This window comes from Talpa occidentalis, unplaced genomic scaffold (assembly GCF_014898055.3).
Source record: "Talpa occidentalis isolate TD23 unplaced genomic scaffold, MPIMG_talOcc4v2.1 talOcc4.353, whole genome shotgun sequence".
In the NCBI taxonomy this organism is placed as follows: domain Eukaryota; kingdom Metazoa; phylum Chordata; class Mammalia; order Eulipotyphla; family Talpidae; genus Talpa; species Talpa occidentalis.
The window spans coordinates 17,163-34,878 of record NW_023603774.1 but is presented as its reverse complement, the minus strand read 5'-3'; the positions used below and the strand labels follow the sequence as shown (position 1 = coordinate 34,878).

Sequence of the window (17,716 nt, the reverse complement as noted above, 5' to 3'; positions counted from 1 at the left end):
CGGAGTCCAGGGTTCAGCTCTTTCATATCCCTTCTTTCCAGCTTGAAATTCACCTTGCTTTTCATTGCTTTCCAAACAAGCATGGACCTGGTGAAAAACCTTTCCCTTATTCAGGCGACACCAAGTTAGACGGCAGTTTTGACTTCCTCCCATGTGACCCCAGCAAGTTGTCTCACTAGGCAGTCTCTTATTTACTGTTGGGGTAACCTGAAAAACCAAGAGACAAGTGTGCTAAAGTTATGATTTGCAAAACAGCATGCAATGTAAAATGGTGACAAAATGCGTCAGCAAAATGTAGGGGGGTTATCTGAATATTATAATTCCTAATAATAACTTGTGGACAAACCTCAACTTCTAAAGTCAGAATGAGCAAAATATTATTTTAATCTCTCCGTTATCTCACTATTATCCCATCACCATGGCTGGTTTCTGCATGAAGTCATGACATCTTTAGATGCTGCACAATTTAAGGGCAGGATGGAGAGTGGAGGGTGTTTCTTTCTTAAGATTCTGTCCTGAAACCCTATTCTTAATTTGCACAAGAGATCCAGGTGGAAACACCTGTTTTCTTGATGGGTTTGTTGGGGGAAGACCTGGCTCTTAACTCTAGAATATCTGGGTTATAGAATGTGGCCAATTAGTTGCCTTAGAAAAAAGCATGAAGATAAATTGAGAAGTTAGTAGAAGAGGAGGCAGTGGGTTCAGTGTGGAAGTTACTACCTTCTCTGGGCACTGCTCCCCATAAACACGCATAGGTCTGGCACTTGTCTGTTTTCTGGATTTCTTTGAGTCTCCATGATGATAAATAGCTGGAAAGAAAGTAAAGAATTAGGCCACCAGCCAGGTGTTTTGACTGGATATTCCAGACATTTCAACAAATATTTATTGAGTGGTTCTTACAAACAACACTGAGTGGTAAAGGCATTTGGAGACACCAAGGTGAATAAGATCTATTTTCTGCTCTTAAGAAGTTTTTGACAGGTCTGGCTATGTGAAACATCCAGGAGAATTTGGCCACATCTGGAATTTTTAGTGGATTCAATGGGTGCAAAATGATGGCTGAACAGGACATGTGCGTAAAGGGGATGTTCATGAGTCAGCAAGGTAATTTGTCCAGCCTGTTTCTTCCAAAAACTGTCTGTTGTGTAGCGGAAGTCGATTATACATTCCCACAGGGGTTTGCAACTTTGCAGATTACCACATTTCTAATGCTGGGACAAGACTAGACTATGTTCTAATGAAGGGCCTGGGTGTGTATCATAATTGCATTATGATTAAGGGAACTGTGTAATCAATCATCCCTAACTAGGCCTTTTAAAAAAATTATATATTATTTTTTTTTCAATTCCAGTAATACTGGTTTAAAACATAGCTGTTTAGGGTGTGCAGCATTATATTTTAACAGCTGTATGTACTGCATTATGATTATCACCCAAAATGTAGTTTCCACCCAACACCATATAAATCGCCTTTACCCAATTCATCTACTTCCCTTTCCTTCACTATCTGATAACCAACATTTTGTTTTTATAACCTGAGAGTTTGTTTTGTTTGTTCATTTTTTAGTTTCTTTATCTTCCAGATGTCAGTGAAATCATGCAGTATTTGTATTTATCCATTTGACTTATTTCACTTAGCATAAGAACCTCCATATTATTGCAAATCCCAAAATTTCATCTTTTTAAACAGCTCAGTAGTATTCCATTGTGCATATATACCACATCTTTTTTATACAATCATCTGTCAATGGCACTTAGGTTGTTACCAGCTCTTGGCTATTGAAAATGCTGCAATGAACATAACAGTGCATAACATCACTTTGAATTAGTGTTTCCGTTTAGTTGGATCAGATGGGATTTCTTCTCTTATGTTTTGAGGGATATCCATTTCATATTGGCTGCACAAGACTGAATTCCCATCAGCAGTGTACAAGGGTTCATTTTCTCCATCCAACACTTGTTTCTTGACTTTTTGATATAAGTAATTCTCACAAGTATGAAATGATATCTCATTGTGATATTGACTTGTATTTACCTAATGACAAGTTATAATTGCCATCTGTATATTTTCCTTGGCGAAATATCTATTCAGATCCTCAGCTCATTTAAGTTTTTTTGTTGTTTTTTTAATGCATTTTGGCTATTAAGCCCTGCCATATGAGTGAATATGTGAATATCTTCTCACATTAATATGTTTCCTTTTCAATTTTATGACAATTTCTTTTTCTCTGCAGAAGCTTTTTCATTCTAAGACTTCTCATTTGATTACATGATGAGTTTATCACCTATTTTTTTCTATGTATTTTAAAAACATTTTTTATTGAGGCAACATTGGCTCATAACATAAATTTCAGGTGTGCAATTTATGTTGTCTTTAGTACATTTTGAGTTACTTTTGGTGTGTGGTGTAAGAGCATAGTTTAGATTTATATTTTTGCATGTAGTTGTCTAGTTTTCTTGGCACTATTTTTCAAAGAGAATTTTCTTTCTTAATGCTTTCTTTAAATGCTCTTGGCTCTTTGGTTATAATTAGTTGCCCATATATATGTGTGGGCTTTGTTTCTGGATTCTCAGTTCCTTTCATTGATCCATAGGTTTTCATTCTAATGCCATGGTGTTTTGATCATTATAGCTTTGTAATGTAGCTGGAAGTTAGGGAGTAACTAATTTGAAGTGTGATTGGAAGCTATGGTAATTATACTGGGATAACAGGAGTAAACTTGGATGTCCTGAGCAAAGATATGTATGGCCACTCTAGCTATAGCTGAGACAAACCTAGGATGAAGCATTTTTAGTACCTGTGATAGGGGTAAGGATGCGTTCCTGATGTTACCTAGTGTGCTAGCTCCAGAGATAAGGAATTCAAATTAAAATAATATGGAAATGCAACTTTAATGATCATATTCTCAAAATTTATTTTGCCATACCCTTCTTAACTACTGTACCATTAACCCAAATTGTCATTTCTGCTCAGACACAGTTGCCCAGTTAAGGATTAGGTCTGATATAATTTGGATCATCTACTTACAAATAATATAGAGATACCAGATTAATTACATCTTCAAAGTTAAATGCAAATGGATCATATTTTCTGTTTACTACAAAAGAATGCCTGGAACAAAATTCAGAAATATTTCTAGTGATAGCATGAAAAGATAATTAAGATAGCATCTCTTTAATTTTTCTTTGATATTAAAGAATCAGATTTAAAATATTTTATTAACAACATCTTTTCTAATTCACTTTGTTTGTAGATTTTGCAATGGAAGTGCTTTAGGAATCAGAGATTTCTTTCTTGATTATTTTATTTTTCTCATGAATTACACTAAGCTTAGTAAAAGCATGCTGCTTGGCACATAGTAAGAACTCAATAAATGCTAAATAAATAGTGAGTAAATTAATTATGTTGGTTAAAGCAAAGTAAAATCAGTCATCTCATTTCCTTTTCAAATTATTTAGGGATTTTCAAAATTCCTTAAGAAATTATCCCTAGCAGAAATACTACTTTCTGTCTGTGAGCCATTTTTAAGTCACTTACCTGCATTTCTGTGCTTGATGTTTGTGTGTGTGTGTGTGTGTGTGTGTGTGTGTGTGTGTGTGGTGGTGTGTAATTAACTGTCTGCTGAAGCTTAAAGCATAAGAAGTTACCAGAGCACAGCATTAAAAATTCAACACTTTTCTACATTCCTTGTAGGAATTCAACCCGATGCTTATATTTCATAATCTGTATATTCTATGTGGGTAAATCCATCTTACTGTCATCTCCTGTCTTTCATGGGCTGCGGTTATAACTGCATAAGTGGCTCTATCTACTGTGCCTACCATAGTATCAGACAGAATTCAACAGCAGTGTGATTATGTTTAAATAATGATGACAGTGAGGAAGTAGAATCTTCATTTGGGTATATTTTGTAAATAGACGCTCATGGAAAAGGACCCAGCATTTTGGACTATGTTTTCATCCAAAATCCTTAAAAGCAATATAAAATGCAGATTGCTCGGTCCATGGACATTTTTATGTTAATTTGCTATTTGTTAGGAACTGTGGTTTAATAAATCCATCTATCTTTCCCCTTGTATTTAAGATAAAATACAGAGATGCTATGAAATATCTCAGCCATGTGAGAAACGAATTCGTAGATCGTATTTGGAAGGTTTGTGAAGAGTAACTGGCAAACTGTGGATACTGCACACTGTTCACATTTTATGCTTTAACCCAAACAAAATTAATAGATCACTTGGGTTTTGGAAAGATTGCTCCTGGACCAGCAGTGTATTTCTGAATGACATAAATATAAGAAAATTAGAAATTAACTTTAAATGGATTTAGGCTTCTTACATAAATGAGAGCCACCCTAACACAAATTACTAAATCTATTCAGAGTAATTTATCAAGCAGTTATATGTTGTTTTGCTGTGTGGAAATTCCAGAAAATTTAATAACAACATTCTTTCTGGAAATTGCATTAGCATAGACCATTAATAAGTTAGACCTGTGGAGCTCGTGTGGGTGCATAACGTTGCCATTAGCAATGTATAGTCAAGTGGAAACTGGTTATCACTAGAGCACATCTATGGCAAGGCTGAAAGACAAGGTTTTCCAAGAGCTTTCAGTATCATCTGAAATAAGCACTTACAAAGTTGTACTATGGTATTTAGCAGTTAACATGAGCCAACAGTGGTGAGATAAGTGGTCCCAAATGAAATGAATATATGTGGAGCCAATTGTAGAATTTTACAGCCAGAAGAGCTCTTATCATTTAACTACTCCAAACCCCAGATAAACAGGTTCAGAGAGGTCAAGTGACTTGCTCAAAGTCACACAGCTAGAATGTGGCAGGGCCAGGATGAAACTTGGGTCTCCAGACTCTCAGCAGAATGCTCTGCTCACTATATCACACATTGTAGAAATTTAAAATGCTGGGTTAATACTACTCGCAAATAAGCAGGGCTCTGGCAGCTGATGGATAAATTTGGCTGGTGCAAACAATTAAGCAGAATAACTGCAAAGCTGCAAAAAGTACGAAGATTTATTTTATGTTTAATATGGGTTTTGGAAGAGAGGTTTCTAGCTGGTCAAATTCAAATAATTGCGAACTCTTTGCAAAAGGTTGCTTTACTTTTAGAGAACCATAACAGAAGGATTCAGAAATGTGATTCCTGCTCAAAACCTATTGTCAACATTCCACAATGGTGGCAAAAGTATTTCTCACAGCCCGGTTACTCTGGTCCCTTCAACATAATGAGGGACCACAATTAATTACTCAAAGTGCAAGGAAAGAGGACATTTGGGCTACAACCCCAGGCATTTCTCTCTTGCTCGGGGATTTTCCAATTGTTTTAGACACATCATACTTGGAAAACAAAGACAGCAGATCATTAAAAATTAAACCTAGGTGCATGTGTAAGCCACCTCTTAGGTTGGTGAAGGGGAGCAGAGCAAGTGGAGACTTCCAGCTATGTTCCAAGTTAATGAGGGGTCTTCACCCTCTTTGCCCTATGACCTTGCTGGCACCTCTGCTGTTCTCCTCTGTGCTGCTGCCCTAGAAATCGGTGGCTCAACTGTATTTGCAATTACAATGGTCTGAGTAGAGCATTAAAAAGGCTAGGTCAACAGATAGCCACATGCTTCAGGTCTCAATGGCAGCTATTAGCAGTTTTGCTGGAAACCCCAATATCATTTCAGCAGTGGAGAGGACTTTACAAGGTGGCAACCGTAGCGTCAAGAAATTAAAAAAAGATAAAGAACTTGGCTTGGAGTGTTCTGACAATGGCAGGTGTGAGGAAAGATTATTTCTTTCCTTCCACAGCTACCCGTGTCACTTTCTAGCCGTATGCCTTTGTTAGGATTGTACGTATTTCAGCATTATTCTATCTGCTGTGTTTCGTGACACCGCCAAAACACGGTTCAGAAAAGCTGAACTTTTAATTGTGGTGAGAAATAAGTTAGTTTAATTATTCTCGGGGAGTAGAAAAGATGGGTTTTGTTTCTCTCCCTAAGTCCTTCCTTCCTAATCGCAATTCAACACCCTTTTTTCAGCATTGCTCTGTATGAACTTCATGCTGCTAGACAAATAAATTCTTTGGAAAAATGCACATTTTTATTTGGAAATAATGCCATCTCTTTGTTAGATTTGCAGCAATCCTATTTTGCCTCTACTGTTTTTAAGTCGAAAATGAAAAATTATATAGAGGATGTTTGTGCATCATATTGTGCTGAATGGTATGTAGGTCAGCGTGCTGCAGCACCGAAGATAAGGGACAGGGAACAAGTGTTCTATGTACTTACAAGCAAATATCAGTCATAATAGAGGAAGACAGATCTACAAGAGCGTTTTGGCTTCGGAAATGTTTCTTGTCATTAGCATTTAAAAAAAGCTATGAGATTCGGGCCTATCAGCACCGATTCACAGCAAACCCTGGCTTGCACAGGTTGTTATCTATTTCGCACAGAGGTACAGCTGGTTAGCAAATGGATTTGCAGATTTTTTTTTTTTTTGCAGGGATGAGTAAAAAGGCAAAGAATCAGGTACTTACAACCCATTCAGAATGTAACAATTTTGTTTGTGTTATAAACCAAACCTTCTGTTTTTGCAAACTGCATTATTTTTAGAAACAGAACCAAGAAAAAAAAAACCCAACTGATTTAAAAAAAATCTTTATTCATATTCCAATATCCCTAAGGGTTCTAATATCCATGAAGTAATACCAGCAACGAGAGTAATAAGAACAGCAGACTCCGATGATTCAGTTTACAATGTGGCTTTATTGTGTTAGCAGTCAAGTCAAAAGGCAATATCTAATATTTTTTAATTTTTTATTCTCTCTGTACGCTAGATATAGAGGGGAAGAAGGTGCTGGGTAAAGGTGTGTGTGTGTGTGTGTGTGTGTGTGTGAATGTGTGTGTGTATGAGTGAGAGAGTGATATATAGAGAGAGGGAGGGAGGAAAAATAAGAGAGAGAGAGAGACTGTGAGTTCTCATTTGGAAGGTGAGGATAATGCGTCTTTATATTTGTGTGAATTGATATCAATTATCAGTAAGGACATCATCATGCAGGAAATACAATAATTTTGGCCGAAACGATGCTATATGGTAGATACAGTTGATTAAGTTCTTTGGAAAAAAGCAATTACTGAAAAGAGAAAATCGACAGCAAGGTGTTTTATCTCCTGAGTCTGGAGATATTTACATCCTTGGCTTTTATTAAGAGGGTGCTTGGGGAGATTCCCAAATAAAGACATGGTGCAGGGACCATATTTCTTCATGTGGGTGCATATAGGTCTCTGTCAAATATTTTCTGCAAAGGCGCTCAGTTGTGATGGGCGTCAGATTTGGCATGTCAAAAAGCATTGACCCCTCCCCCCCAATCAAGCCCAGTGGATGTATTACCATGAATGATTAGGTGTGCAATCAAGCAATCTACGAGGCTCCGTTACTGTTCACATAGAGAATACTTACATTGGAGCCCCTCTAGTGCTGTTTGCTTCATTAATTGAGAGGTGATGGAATCCCATGCAGTGAGGCAGGATAAGCCAAATCCTTTGTCAACATCTTCGACTTAGATCAAAGAGTGGAATGAAGTAGGGTGGGCAGGGGTGATGAAGAAAGAGTAAATAGAAATTAAGAAATGGATTGGATGTGCTAGAAACATTTGATGAATGAAATGCCGTTGAAGCACAACACTGAGTATTTTTGTTTGCAGTGCTTTATTAGGAAATAGACAATCAGCCACTTCACTTTTAAATCAAGTTTTCTGGAGTTAGTGCATGCCTCTGTCTGGCACAGCAAACACATTGGTCTTTAGTTCGATCACTGCACCGTAGCCGATTACCTTCTGCAAAAGCATCCGGGTGTAGGACTGGTTTTTCTTTCCCCATTTTGTTTCATTGCCCTAGCTTGTGCTTTCAGGGAGGTTCATGAATACAACTGCATTTCAGTGTAATTCACTTCTTTGCAATCTTATCTATTTTTGTTTATTTAATTTTAATTTTAATTTAATTAATTATAATTTCATTTTAAAAACATGTTCTGAGAAGGTGCCCATAGGCTTCACTAGCCATCCATGGCCCAGGAAAGGTTAAAGAGGTAGATCTGAAATAGAACAAACCAGTGGGGGAAAACACGAAATCCAACAAACAAAACCTGAGAGGTTCTCATACGAAAATAGATCCTGAGTCAAATGACAGGCACTAACTTCTCTCTTCTTTTCTCACTGCCTCTGAAGGTCAAGGATGTCTTAAATGCTGAGGATCTAGCAAAGCTGAGGGACTATTTAGGAGAAAGTTCGCGAAACACGGTGTGCTCTGGGAATGAAGTCCAATCATTATTATTCACATGTATGTACCTCCTAATTTCTCAGAAAGTTGGTCTTGTTTCTCTCTCCAATCACTTTTTCTCCCTTTCTCCATTCTTTCCTTTGAATGACCCTGACTTCTAATCATAAAATTCCCACAAGCTAGATTTAAGGAGAACAGAATCTGCTTTGTGTCCTTTTGCTTAATCTGGCACAGAGTTGGTCAATAAGTGTTTGTTGAATGGATGAGTGAGCAAATGAATCCGTGTGTAATGGGAGAAGAGACTCTAGACAGGTGGGTTCTTGGGTGGACAAGCAAAAGCTTAGAAGAGCCAATAGCATGTCACTCAAGGCTGGAAAGAAGTCTGAGAGAAAAAGAAATTCAATCAGCTGATATAGCAATAGCAGTGATAAATCTTCAGGCTGGAGAAAAAGTACAGTTTTTCTCTGAAAGGTCATATATGTGTAGTAAATCCACATTTACTAAATAATTAAGCTATTCTTGAAAACTGGAGAAGCAAAGTACTCAGATAAATTATTCTATCAGAAGAACAGGAATATGAATGTCGCGTGAATCCTTGTAATCTGGAACTGGCTGGGACTAGGGAGACTCTACAGCCAGGCTCACGAGCATATGTGAGGACGGGCATATATTCTGAGAATGGTTGTGTGGACATAGCAGAGGTCAAGCACACAAGCCCAGCTGGTAGAGCCTGCTGCACATGTAGCTGCTGGGACCACGATCATGTACTTTCACGTATGCAGTTCTTTGTTGACGGAAATACCATTCCATGACACTTGACTGTGTTGGATGTTGAATTGCTTTATTTATACAGTGTCAACTAAATACAATTTAGTTTATCAAATGGAATGGGTTTTAATGTTATGACTGATATGTGATGAAAGTGTGATTGTGCCACCAAAAAAAAAAAAAACCAAAAAAAAACCTCAGTCCTATTACATGACAAAATCTAAGCCTCAGTTGGGAGAGAGCTGTGGGAGAGATGATCTGACCATATGGACTGCATCTCCCTGCTTTTCTGTCCTTCCTAACATTCAGGGCTCAGCAGAAAATCTGGCCATGTGGTCTGCCTGGCATTGCCCAGGCTGGCACCTGTTTATCATGAGGGCTCTCTGCGTCAGGTAGGTCAGAGCCTTCATAGCCACTAATTTCATTCTTAAGAACATTAAAAAAAATATAGACCATTTTCATGCATAAAAATAACATAAAAGGATAGTAAATTGAACATTCAATATGAGCAGTAGAAGACTGTGAATACTCTTACGGAAGACCCTTTTCACCTGTAGTAACTATGTTTTCCCAGTGGGAGTAACGTAATCACTGTTCTGATTTTGGTTTATCCTTCCTTTGCCTTTTGTTATAGTTCTTGAGGGTTTCCTTTTACTAATTTTAGAGACTATGATTGTGATATTTAATTTTATGTGTTATATATACTATGGGTTTTTGGTAGATACCCTTTTTTCTGCCTTAATTTTCTATTTTTTAAATAATTTTTATCATGAACATATGCTAAACATTTTTTAATGCTTTGTGCTTTCTTTGAGATTATCATAGGTTTATCTTGTTTATTTTTCTTTTAATTCTGCTGACTTATGACTTTCTATAATTAAATCAGACAATCTAAATGCTTAAGAGAATTAATCTATAAAAACATCTCAACTAATAAATTTGAGGGAAAGATTTTTAACTAAAGATGCAATGTTTTGAAGATTTAGTGACTTACTGATGTTTTCTATTTCTTCTTGAATCAGTTTTACTAAATACTTTAAATGGGATTTGTCCATTTCATTTATGTTTTAAATTAGTAACCTAATGTTCTTGGTATTCTGATTATCCTTTTATTTTCTGTTCTTGAATTTCTGATCTTTATTCGTGCTCTTTTGTTTGTACCAATCTTGCCATAAATTTTTCTGTTTCACTAATCTTAAAAAAATTGCTGGTTTTGTTATTTATTATTTTATTCCATTTTAAATTAACTATTTTAACGATTGATTCATATTACTTAATAATTTTTCTTCCTTCTGTTTATTGACATTCTCTATTTTTCTAAATTTTAATTATGGATACTTTGTTCTGTAGATTTCAGTCTGTTTTTCTAAAAAATTAAAATTAATAAAATGATTATTAACTGATTTACTATGACTTATATTTTAAAATTGATATTTTATTTTTCTTTAATCTCTGATTTAGAAACATTTTAAATGTCAAGACATAATTTGAAAATGTTATTCTTTCATTGTATTTTAAACTAAATTGCATTTTGGTGAAGGAATCTGGAATGTATGATAATATTTTGAAGTTACTAAACTTTGTGCCTTGATACTTGATCATTTTTATAATTGTTCCATATGCGTTTGAGACAATATTATTTTCTAATTATTTGGAGCAGTGTTCTTTATATGTCCATTAAATCAAGCCTGTTAATTTTGCTATACAAATCTATGTCCTCACTAGTTTTGAACTTCTAATTAGTAAGATAAATTTACTAAATTTCCCACTGGAGTGGTGAATTTAACTTCTTGTAATTTTACATATTTCAAAGCTATTTTATTTGGTGCAATATATTTTAGAATTGTTTTCTTTTTCTTGTTTGATATATATCTATCTATCTCAAGTGTGTGTATGTATATATATATATATATACACACTTATATATATGTAATTATATATACTTACACACACACACATATATATATATATACACACACACACACACACACACACATATATCAGAAAGAGAGAGAGAAAGATCTCACAATTGTACAGCTAGTATAAATTTCAACCCCAGGCTCATTTGATTCATAGTTTGTAACAAATTAAGGGGGACGGTTATTTATACTGTAATTATTTTTATATCCTGATCAAAGATCAGATCAAACAGGTTTAATGATGACTCCCTTTGTGTCAAGCAACTGGATCTTTTTTTTTTTTTTTTTGCTCTTCTTTTCCTTGACCATTTTAGCCTTTTCTATATTTGTTGGGGCTCCTCTTACTTTGGGATTGACTCTGACATCAGGCCCCCATATTGCCTGTTTACATCTTGCTGTTTCTGTTGTGATAAAAGGATTTTCTAGAGAAAGAATGCACAGAATATTGATGGACTGGCCATCTTCTCATAGGCTATTCAGCTGGGACTTGCAATTTGATAGATTTCAGGATAGTTTCTAGTTGCTCTGCAGTTTTTATGTATGGAACTGAGTTGGGTGGCAATATTTCTAGGTGTTCAATTAAATTGTAATCAGACGGATCATGTTATTTTTGTAGTTTTCTGCCACCATCCGTCCCCCTCCTATAAGCACCCCCAAATGGCACACGGTAGGGATTCAGTCAATGTTTGTTGTTGAGTTGGAAGATTCCCCCTCTAACACGGCAGACACAGTGCTTTCAAAACAACAGAAGATCTTATTTTAAAAATCTATTCACTTCTTCTGGTGGGCTGGTTTTTTAAAATTCCGCACACACCCATATGTATGTGTGTGCTTTAGTAAACACGATGATAAAGCGTACCTAAATCACAAATGATCACCTCAAAAAATTTGAAGTGGTTTATCCCTGTTGGTTTGCCTTTCCCACTAAAGTCATCATCTGTTCGCAGAGTACCATTAACAGCTGAAAAGACATGGCAGGGAATTGAACAAATTGAACATTCATAGCAGACAGATTTTCTCCTTCTGTGTGTGCGGATTGGACATGACTGTGAACAGTTGGAGGTCAGACCATCACTAATATGTATAAAACTTTTGATGTTAATTTACCATTAAAAAATATATTAATTTTTGGCAGAGGTGCGAATATCCTTGTCTTGCCTCGAGCTTTATTTCCCGTGATACACAGAAAGCTGAAATTCACACTGGGCCAATTTGAACAGCAAGTAAACTTTTTCTTTATTAAAGCCCCGTTTTGTTTCTTGGTGAAAGTACATATATGAATTTCATTTTCATTCACTAAAAAGGTCCTTGAGAAAGACTGGGATAATCAGAAAGACTAGAAGAATCCTTGAGGAAAAGAGGGATAATATGAATGGGATACAAATAAGATATTTTGGCTACCTTTCGTAGGTGTCTCTGAACTGGTCCTTCCAGTTGCCATTTATTGGCTGGGTCTGTTCAAACCCCAGCAAATGTCTGGTCAAGAAACAAAAAGAAGGGCCTCCCCGGTGGCGCAGCGGTTGAGCGCTGGGCTGCAAAACTACCCACAGCCTCTGCAGCACCGGTTCGATCCCCCACCGCCAGCGAGGGTCCCACATGGCATGCAGACCTCTCCTGCAGCGCCCGCAGCTCCCCTCAGCAGTGTATTTCATCAGTCTGCCTGTTCTGCTCCCCGCTCTGGCTCTGGTGAATTCTCTCACCCTCCCGCACTTCTGACTGTACCCAGTGCTTGTATAAGTAAATAAATTAATTTAAAAAAAAGAAACAAAAAGAAGTATTCAGTGATGAGTGGTGATACCTTAGCACGTTGGTAGTCTGAACTTTTAAATTGAACACTCTTTAGTCTTTTACCTCTATTATTAAATGGTGGTTAGGGACAGGGTTGGGGCTAGAAGGCAGTTGGAGAAAAAAGGAGGAGAAATACCCAGTTAAAAGCCTCTTCACAGTCCAGCAACCAGCCACATTTCCCCATGGATGGTCAAAGTTCGTTTCATCTTTAACATCTTTTCCTCCACCCAGTGCCCAGTTCCACCAGGAGAGTAAATATTATTTCTAAGCAGGATGGCGCATTTTGAAAGTGCTGGTTTCATGTGATATGTGCCTTTATGAAGAAAGAAAATAAGAGGTTTTATTTTATTATTGCAACAAAATACAATTATTTTTGACATGTTGACATCTGACATAAAATCATATTGCTACATCTTCTCTGAATTAATCTCCTTTCTGGTGGTATTGCCCAAAGTATTGACACCAATTTCCTATAGTTTTTCTTTTGTTCTCTTTGCTCTAGTTGGTAGTCCTTAATTTTGTAGACTGCTCTGGCTTTTAATACAATGCTATTATTAAAATAACATAAAATAAAACTCTTTAAACATTTAAAAGGAACAGTCTCCCAATAAGGCAGGCATTAAATTAACATTTACTGTTGCTCTTCTGGATCTCTGGATTTTTTTTTTTCCCTTGAGAGTAAAGAAACACTTTCCAGGGATCTATGGACCTGGGAACTTTTCAAGAAATGCACCTTGGGTGACCTTTTTTAGAAGAATCTCGTTAGCATGATATTAAACAATACATATAGTCTATACGTGGACTACGGAATAATATTTGGGGGTATTCCAGAGATTGTGATGAAATACATGTGTCCTTTTTTCATAGTAAGTATCTGAGAGCAAGTCACAGTTTGTTATTTTGACCACAGCCACTAAACTTAAGCTCCTTTGAATAGTAGTTAAGTTTCTTTTAACTTCTGTATACATAGTCAGCATCCCATAAGCGACAACAATTCACATTGAAAATATTAATTTTCACCTAGGTATAAGTCTTATGAAAAACTTTATTTTTCATGATACAGACAGAGATAAATTTCAATTTGCAAAGCAAGTAATCTTTTCTAAAATTTCAAATTGTTATCCAGGGCCCAGCCTTGGGCCAGATGTTGTAGAAGATAAAAGAAAACTAGAAATCAGGACCGCTTTCGCCAAGGAGACTGTCACTGCATAAACAACACTGAGCAAAAGACTGATAGGAAGGGAATAGTGACATCACAGCCAGGAAAGGATTGTGTCATTTGATCCATGGGAGGGAACAGGAAGACACTCTAGGTCAGCTTGAAAACCTTGGTTGATCTCCAAAAACCATGTATTGCATTTTGGGATGTATGCATTTTAGGATGGCCCACGTTTTATTTATCAATCATTAAGCAGCAGCATTAGCAAACAAGAGGACATGTAAAAAGTAGGTAAGATTTTAACTTTTCACCTTAGGATCTATTCATCTGGATTTTGAACAGGAAAATGAGAACCTGGAATATCTCCCTTAATAAATAAAAAAAAGAAAAGAAAATGCATACATTGTGCAAAGATGAAAAAAGATGTAAGAATTATATAAAATAAAATATTTAAATTAAAAATAAATAAATAAATAAATAAATAAATGAAATGTCCTTCAATTTTATATTGAAAAATTCACAGAGAATGCTAATTTGCTCATCTTCTATGAGACCTGGCGTGAACTGACAAAATCAAGGTCTTCTCCGTGATGACAAGAGATTACATTTTCTGATAAAAAAATAAGCTAGGCTTGAGTTTTTCTGAGTGGCAAGTCTGAGAATGCAGTTGGGTAAGACAATGAATGAAGGGTCTCTATAGCCATCATGGATTTTCTTCTTCTTCTTCTTCTTCCTTTATCTACTGTCAATGGGCAAAGGATTCTTTTTTTTTTTTTTTTTTTTTTTTCTCAAAAACCATAAGATAAATTTATATTGTTTTAAACCACTAAGTTTGTAGTCATTTGACCCATCAGCAGTCATAGCAAAGTGACACAACCTTACTAACATGGTGGACTTAAAATCATGGTACAAAGAGAACCATGAAATAATCTGAAGTTTCACACTCACCCCAGTTCTCTATCCAGGCACTGTCTCAGCTTCCTTATTCTCCAGTCTCACTCTGTGATAATCCTCACCCCGCATTCTGTGTAATCACTCCAGCCTTCATTCGGTTCTTCAGATATTTCACCTTTTTATTGGAGGGTTTTCACACACGATATCCTCTTAATTTGAAGCTTTTTTTTTTTTTTTCAGCTTTCCTTTCCATTCTTCTGCTTTTCACCCTTTAGGACTCACACATCAATTTCTGAGGGAATCACCACTCCTCAGCTATCCTGAGAGATCTTACCCCACAAAGAAAAAAAAATACTTTTTATCTTTTGTCTTTCTTTTTTTTTTTTTTTTTTTTAAATATTAAATTTTATTTTTATATTCCCCCATACAATTGCAAACGCCCCATTCTGACCCCAATCCTTCCCCTCCCGCCCCCCACCCCCAAAAAGTGTCTCTGGTTCATAGTTTTTTGTTGATTTTGATTTTCACTTTCTTATATTCATTTTCCTGGTCCCTTATTTAAGTTTTCTAGATTCCTGCTATGAGTGAGACCATCCGGTATTTTTCTTTTTCTTTTTGGCTTATTTCGCTGAGCATGATCCCTTCCAGTGCCATCCATGTTGCTGCAAATTGCATGTGTTTATCTTTTTTGAATGCTGAGTAATATTCCATGGTATATATGTACCACATCTTCTTGATCCAGTCATCTATTTTTGGGCATTTGGGTTGTTTCCAAAGCTTAGCTATTGTAAACAGTGCTGCTATAAACATAGGAGTGCAGGTGCTCTTTGGAATTGATGTTTCTGTGTACTTTGGGTAAATACCTAGGAGTGGAATTGCTGGATCATATGGAAGCTCTATGTTTAGTAGGTCCAGAAATCTCCACACAGCTCTCCATAATGGTTGGACCAGTTTGCACTCCCACCAACAGTGCACAAGAGTTCCTTTTTCTCCACATCCTCGCCAACATTTGTTGTTGCTAGTTTTTTTAATATGTGCCATTCTCACTGGTGTGAGATGGTATCTCATGGTAGTTTTGATTTGCATTTCCCTGATTACAAGTGATGTTGAACATTTTTTCATATGTCTGTTGGCCATTTGCATTTCCTCTTCAGAGAAGTTTCTTTTTAGCTCTTCTGCCCATTTTTTGACTGGATTATTTTCTTTGTTGTTGCTGAGTCTCATCAGCTCTTTGCAGATTTTTGTGATCAGTCCTTTATCATTAGTGTTGGGTGCAAAAATGTTCTCCCAGTTGGTGGGGTTTCTCTTTGTTTTTGTTATTGTCTCTTTTGCTGTGCAGAAGCTCTTTAATTTGATGTAGTCCCAGCTGTTTATCTTTCTCTTCACTATCACTGCTTTGGGTGATGTGTCTGTAAAGGATTCTATGCCCTACTTCCCTTGATTTCTGATGTTTCAAGAATCATGGCGTCTAGGTGGTATATTTCACTTCTGGCATTTTACAATTTCTTACAGTTTTCCCAGTTGAACAGTCACAAAACCATCCTTGGAAGCCTCTTGCAAATCTTCTGCATTGGAATGACTTACTCAACTCTAACCAAGATGCTCTCTCTCTGTCTATCCCGATCAATTCTGCCAGCCCAGCCCTACTCAACACATTCTACTGACAATTTATTCTGGAAGCTGGATAACAGCAAATAATAACAGTGGTGGTGGGGGATCAGAAATAGAAGTTTTGTAATGGTTGTGAACCAAATTGCCGACTTGGTTTTGATGCGCGGCTACTGCTGTGGGAGAGAAGCAGAATGAGACATGGCTGCACCAGCCTCGTGAAATAATGGACTGTGGATAGGAATAGCAAATTTTTTTTTTTAAAGGAAAATGGGAGAAATGGTTTGAGTGTTGGATCTGGTCTTTTCTTTTTGCAGGAATTCTGTTGTCCCTTTAGAAAATAAAAAAACCGTTCCAAGGCACACTGGCACAGCGTGGCACTGCAGCCTTCCTTGGCACTGCCTCGTCCTGTTGCTGGCAGGACAGAGCATGGACCTCTTTAGCCTCATCCTCTGTTGTTTTCTGCACAGGAGCCAAACATTGTGGCTACTCACGAGGCAAGGCTGGCAGCCGAAGGACCCAGATGCCAAGCTCTGGACTGGACTTCTGTTCGGTTTGTGGCTGGTCCCTTCCCTGGCATCTGCCCTGGCTTTGCAGCAGCCTGTGTCCCCGTCTGCAGAACTGGGCTCAGGATTAGGCTTCTGTTGGCTCCTGTGGATGTTCGGTCACTGTTTCCCTTTTGAATTATCCTTGATTATGAGGAATGTGCCTTTATGACACATTCCTCCCCAGGCGCCTGCTCAGAAGAGGTGCTTTTGCTGCTAAAAAAGGGAGGGGGAAGCTTCTCTCCAATTACTGGCCATTGTTAGCCAGAGAGCTGGTGGAATGGGACCACCCTTTCCTCGGTAGGAAGATGTAAAACGAAACACAAAAGCTTGTGTATTAGACACAAAGCTTATTTTCATTTTAGTGATAGAAAAAAAGTTCCTAATGAAGTTAAACAAGGAGGAAACAAAATCAAAAATAGTAATAAAGGAATTTCAAAAGGCTCTTCTCTTTGAATCTGTCAATTCCTTAACCAAAGATGATTTCATCTCATTATCAGAGACTGGACTTGACAAAAGAGAGTGGGTTCTCTGGGGTGCAAGAGCAAGTAATACATTTATGGTATTTGTCAACCGCAAGGCATTGAGTTGAGTTCCCCCTGGGTAAGGCATATTGGCTCACATTCTGCTGGTGAGGGGTCGGTGGGTGGGGGGAGCATCAGTTAGTAAGTACATTTATCCCTTGAGGGGAAACCCCTCTTATCATGGAAAGAAAAATCCACCTGAACAGCTCACCAATTAGAAGCAAAGCTTCATAG

The 17,716-nt window shown here is 37.1% G+C and overlaps 1 long non-coding RNA gene across 1 annotated transcript in view; it reads right to left on the bottom strand.

Moving 5' to 3' along the window:
* Positions 1–186: 186 nt before the first annotated feature.
* LOC119256640 (uncharacterized) overlaps positions 187–17,716 on the bottom strand; it is a 34,690-nt gene continuing 17,160 nt past the window's right edge. Inside the window, exons 5-6 of the long non-coding RNA XR_005127849.2 lie at positions 721–809; positions 187–207 (exon numbers count right to left, since the gene is read on the bottom strand). This is a non-coding gene — a long non-coding RNA (uncharacterized LOC119256640). The remainder of the gene's footprint in view (positions 208–720; positions 810–17,716) is intronic.